Genomic DNA, 6,265 nt, shown 5'->3' on the forward strand with positions numbered 1-6,265 from the left:
GCCCATCCCAGCAAGAAAGGAGCGATGGCAGGAGTAAGGTGGCTCATCCCATGGCATCCAGAGTCAGGAAGTAGAGGGGCGACAGTGCTGCTCTCCACTCCTTCATCACTTTCATTCAGTCCAGGACCTGAGTCCGTGTGATGGAGCAACCAGCAGTCAGAGTAAATCATCCTAAAATTCTCTAGAAACACGTTCAAAACATAACCAAAGGTTTGTCCCCAGATGGTTAGAGATCCAGTCAAGTTAGCAGTGAAAATTAGCCATCTTAGCTGTAGGGTGTGCAATTGGAAAAATGTAAGCATGGGATGGATAATTGCAAACTCTATTTGAGGTCACCTCTCAACTCTAGTGGAATGATTTTCTCCATTTGGTGCCCAAATTGGGTACTTACTTATTTCTTCTCAGGAGCTTTTGGGAAGAAATAATAACAACAACGAAATCTCTAAGATAAGACACATGCTTTTGATTTATAGGGTATGCCAGAATGCACAGACTGTAGGAAAAGCCAGAGAAGTCACCCTGAATCCCAGCTATATTATGCGGGATACTTCCCAAGCAGTTCTGAAAAATGTCCCCACTGACACCTTTAAACTAAGGGAAAACTTCAGATTACAGGCTGACTTTATTTCTTCTGTAGTTAATGAAACCCTGTCTAGACTGTTTTTTTTTTTTTCATACAGTCCAGAAACCTTACAGCTGTGAGTTTAATGTCATGATGCATGATTCAATAGCAATTCAACAAAGAAGGTGAACATGGATAATGGCAGACCCGTGAGACTCTTTGTGTAACCGCTGTTGAAATACTGATTAGATATTGGATGCTTTCATTTAATTCAGAAAAGCACTTAAAGCACCTAGAGAAATGCTGGATTGATGTTTGGATTGGGAATCCCACGTCTACAGAGCAACTCAGGGAACTGGCTCTAGTGGTTTCTCAGGAGAAGAATATTAGTATGTGGCCTAGAAACTGGTTGTGTGATATTTCGGCAGAGACTGTGGCTGCTTTCTGCCCTTTTTCAAAAAGTCTGCGTGAAGCTAGAGTGAAGATATTTGGATTGACAGTATTAACACAAGAGATTTCCAGACAGCCTAGTGTTGACTGTGTTGCTTAATTATTAGTGACCACCCGATCTCACTTATGTAGGTCTATAAAGAAAAGGAGCAAGCCAAGCAAGGAAAAGTACAAATTGTATAACTTGAGGAGAAAGGGGCTACCATGGAGTGTAAAGAAGCTAAGTCCTTTGCTCAAGGAATAAATAGATTAAAGAAAAGCCTGATGATAAAGGGAATAATGACCCCAGGACAAGATCCCATCCAGATAAACTTCCAACTTGTGGAAAGAAAGAAAAATCTAGGACCAGGTGTGATGACATGCACCTTTAATCCCAGTGCTGGGGAGAAAGAGTCAGGTGAATTTCAGAGTTCAAAGTCAGCCTGGTGAGTTCCAAGACAGCAAACCTTAGGCAGTCAAGGAAATCATCAAAAACAGAAAGCTGGTGAAAATGTCTATGAATGAGGGGACCATGTTACAACCCCAGAAAGTAGAATACCTTGACATCTTTGGTCATGGTTCTGGCTTTAGAGTCAAGGATACAAGAAAGGTATTATAGAATCTCCTTCCTTACTAAGGAAAGTTGCTGAGGCCAGGTATGTGGCAGGGGTGTCTTTTCGTGAAGACTAGAGAGGTCATTGTGTAAAGCTGTGAAGGTGAAGCCTGGACTGCCTTGGCAACCCTAGGATGTTGGTATTGCCAAAGACATGGAATACCTGCTACAGAAAACTTATAACTGAGTGTGGAACCAGCACAAGAGAAACAAGTGTCTTGTAGTCAACAAAGCTGAAAGTAGTTAGAGATCTGGAATGCTTTGACATCAGACATGGATATGCAGAGCTTGGAGTTTGCCCAGGTGGTTTTTAGTCTTGCTTTGCTTCAGTATTTCCTCATTATATTCCCTTCCCTACCTTTTGGAATGAAAATGAATAGCCTGTGCGATCATATATTGGAAGTAAGTAATCTGCATTTTTATTTTGATTTTATAGGGGATATTAAGATATTCCCATGAGTCTTAGAAGACTTTGGACTTTGAACTTTTAAACAGGTTTGAGACAGTTATAGATTAGGGGGGACTTTTGAAGTTGGGCTAAATGCATTTTGCAATATGATAGGGTTACAAGTCTATGGCAGTCAGTGAGTGGAATGTGGTGGTTTTAATATACTCATATACTCATAGGGAGTGACATTATTGGAGAGGTGGCCTTATTGGAGTAGGTGTGGCCTTGTAAGAGTGGGTGTGGCTTTGTTGGAGGAAGCGTCTAACTGAGGGAGGAAGGCTTTGAGGTTTTAGAAGCTCAACCCAGACCCAGTGTCACTCTTCCTTTTGCCTGCCAATCTAGATGTAGAACTCCCAGCTACCTCTCCAGCACCATGTCTGCCTGCATGCCACCAAGTTTCCCATCATGATAATAAGGGACTAAACCTCTGAACTTATAAATAAGCCCCAATTAAATGTTTTCCTTTGTAAGAGTTGCTGTGGTCATGGTGTCTCTTCACAGCAATAGAAACCCTAACTAAGATAGAAGTTGAGCATTTCTTTAAGTGTTTCTAAACCATTGTATTTCATCTTTTGAAAACTTTCTGCTTAGTTCTGTACCTCATTTTAAAAATTGAGTTATTTGTTTTCTTCATGTTCATACCTTTATTGCTTATTCAAAATCATTTTATTTAATGAAAATGATAACTGATGAGAAGTTAGTTCTGAAAACTTAACAGTAACACAGGCCTTTAACACACACCTGCAGTCTGAGCACTCAGGAAGCAGGAAATATACTGCCAGCACCTGGGGGACAGCCTGGGCTACATAAGAAAACACTAAATAGTTTCTTCTGATAAGATGAGGCAGGATAGGTTATGTGGTGTCTCTTCAGGGCTCTTTTTGGTCTCATTGAGTATGCTGGCCTGAGTAGCATCTGTTTCAGTGGCCATGTCCTTCAACACATCTGGGACAATTCCATATTCCTCCACATCTCCAGCAAGTTCTACTGCATATCCTTTGCATACTCATTCTAGCCCAATATCAAGTTTCTTCCCATTGCTGGTATCATATGAATGGATTTTTGACCAAGTAGAGATTCCAGTCTGGACATAGCTAGAGATCTTGGCCACCAATGGCTTCGAGTCAGCAAAGTAAGTGAGTCTCTCAAACTCATCTAGAGTTTCCTCTTCCCACTGTTCACCTGAGGGGGCGATTTGTGCCAGACAGCATTCTATTGCTTGAAAGAGAAGGCTCAGGAAGTCACTCCTGAGAGCCCTGAGATCCTTTAGTGGGCAATCTCCATTATCCCCAAAGTCCACAAAATAGAGTTGTTACGATAAATCTTTCCATCAAAAGCCACTGAGCCCCACCGCCACATGTGCACTTTACACCAGCCACCCACCGGAGTTAGGCCCAAATTAATACACAGAGAGACTTGTATTAGGTTCAAAGCTGTTTGGCCAATGACTAGTATTCTCATCTGTTAGCTCAGTCTTAATTATCATAAATCTATATATTTTATAAGACTTATCTTATTGGATGCTTTATTGGCATCCCTCCTTGCCGGTGGCTCACATCCCACTGGTGGAGGAGGGGAAGGAAAAAAGGGACACTTCCTATTTCTCCTTGCTCAAATATGAGTCTCCTTGCTATGTCACTTCTGGCCTGGATCACCAATTCTCTACTACATTTCCCAGAATCCTCTTTGACTCCTAGTCTTGTCTAACTTGCTGTTTCATTGGCCAAACAGAACTTTATTAAACAATCAATAAGATAAACATACACAGAAGTACTTCCCCCATCATAGAGGTCCAAGTTCCCATTTTCCAGGGTACTGAGAACCTGGGCTCAACACCAGGAACCATCTGCAGAATAAGGTGCTGCTACAATGTCTCCTACATGCACAGTCAAGTCTTCAGACAGACTATTTTCATAGTGCTGGGACATCTCAATGATTAGTTGGTCCAATTGGAGGCTGTGGGAGCCAATGATTTGGATCCAGAAGTGGTTAGGGTGTTCATAAGCTGAAATGTGGATGTCTAGGTACTCATCCTTATGGAAACAGAAGTCAGGACTGGGAACTTTAATCATGGATGTCTCTGGACTGTTCTGGGAACCAGAATTCTCAAGACTGTCAGCATTAGGTCTCTCCCAGGAACTTTCTTTTGGTCCTGCAGAAACCATATCACCAGCACCTTTGTGGAGAGGAACATCCAGGGGTACAGCTGGCCCCATGCTAGAACCAGTATTCTTCCATAAAGCTCTTCACCAGCTCCACCTGGCTCCATCACTTCTTCTCTTCTGACACTGATTGGCTGCTTTCGTGGAACTCTGGTTTCAGCAGAATGGGCAATTCTTTTTCCAAGTTCTTCATCTTCTGACACTTTCTCCAGTATTAGCTGCTTAGCTGCAGCCACTTCCTTTTGTGTTCCCGAGATGTTTACAAGTCTTGACAGTAGTAGTGTCCCCTCTGATCCTTTATCGCATGTAATTTTGGATCCAGAAGCCTTACAGATAGAACGAATCATCTTGCCACCTCTCCCTATGATTCTGTCCACAGATCGCTGGGTGACTGAGAGTTGCTCAAACATCGGGGTGTTTTCTCTCAGGATCTGATGGATTGCTGCTTTCGCCCTGCACACCTCAACAGGAAAGCCACCGATAAGCAGCACTCACTCATCGCCTACATCCTCTGTGTCCACATGAATCCGAGCACCTGTCTGTTTCCTCAGCTGTTTAATATTGGCTCCTTGTCGACCAATGATCAGCTTCACAGCCTCCTAGGGAACTCCCATCTCTATCTCGATATCGTCTTCTCCAACAAATGTCAATCCTTCTTCTCTGCTTTCCCTGTATCGGCGGTATAAGATGTGGACAATTGCTGCACTTGCTGGAATTCCAAGGCCCAGGGCTATTTTACTAACAGTGGACAGTCTTGTCCATGAAGTGGCCATTTTCTGGGGTATTCTCTTGTCCAGAGTCCAGCGCCTTTGCCTTGCACCTTACTTGCACCTCTACCTGGTAGCTACCAGGTCTCAGCAGCCAAGCAGACAGCTATTTTGCAGATGCTTACCACGCCCCGGAGGTATGCCCGCACCAATCAATTCCTGTCTTGAAGTGTGACAACCTCGTTCCCACACTGCAGCCAATCCATGCACAGGCAGACTTGAGCGATGGAGCAGGGGTTTCTAAGGCCAGCCTTGAATACAGAGCAGCATCAAAGCTGGTCTGACCTACAGATGACTCCTGGTGATCAGCAGGAAAGCCAGTCTTCACCAGATCGATGCTGCTGTTTTTGATATTCATACTTTTAATTTTAGTTTTTATATAATTTAGATACTAATCTTCTAGCAGATATATAATTTGTAAATATCTTTTCTCATTCTGTAATCTGCTGCTTTGCCCAAAAGATGGTGTCCTTTGCAATACAGAAGCTTTTCATAAGGTCCCATTTATTAACTGTTAGTCTTAATGCCTGTGCTATTGATATCCTATTTAGAAAGTCCTTTCCTATGACAATGAGTTCAAGCCTATTCCACTTTTTCTCTTCTATCAGATTCTGGGTATCTTGTCTTGTGTGAGGACCCTTGATCCTTTTGGAGTTGGTAACTGCTATCGTTTTAAGTTGCTTAGGTCCTGGTGTTTTATCACAGCAATAGAAAATAACTAATGGAAATATTATTGGTCTTGATCCCCCACCTTGTTCATATGATCCCTCCTAGCTCTGTTCAACTGAACTCCAGGAGCTCAGCCCAGTGCTTGGCTGTGGCTCACTGCATCTGCTTCCATCAGTTACAGGATGTAGGTTCTATGATGACAATTAGGGTAGTCACTAATCTTATCAAAAGGGAAGGCCCATTCAGACACCCTCTCCACTATTGCTAGGACACTTAGCTAGGGTCATCCTTGTGGATTCCTGAGAATTCCTCTAGCACCAGGTTTCCCTCTAACCCCCAATGGCTCCCTCTATCAAGATATCTCTTTCATTGGTCTTCCCCTCCAGCCCTTCCTTAACTAGCTCTTCTTGATCCCTCATGTTCCCTTCCCATCCTCTCCCTTCTATCCCCCCTCCCAGTTTACCTAGGAGATTTCATTATTTTTCCTCCCTGGGACCCTCCCATGTGTGTCCCTCTTAGGATCCCCCTTTTCAAAACTATGATAGGAAAAACCACAGGGACAACTGACCTGAACTAGTAGGAGGTCATGGACTATGGACTGACAGCTGGGGAACC

General features: G+C 43.2%; 1 pseudogene; it reads right to left on the minus strand.

The window, feature by feature from the left end:
* Positions 1–2,869: 2,869 nt before the first annotated feature.
* Positions 2,870–4,987, minus strand: LOC100764670 (annotated as a pseudogene).
* Between the last annotated feature and the right edge of the window lie 1,278 nt (positions 4,988–6,265).

This window comes from Cricetulus griseus, chromosome 2 (assembly GCF_003668045.3).
Source record: "Cricetulus griseus strain 17A/GY chromosome 2, alternate assembly CriGri-PICRH-1.0, whole genome shotgun sequence".
NCBI lineage: Eukaryota > Metazoa > Chordata > Mammalia > Rodentia > Cricetidae > Cricetulus > Cricetulus griseus.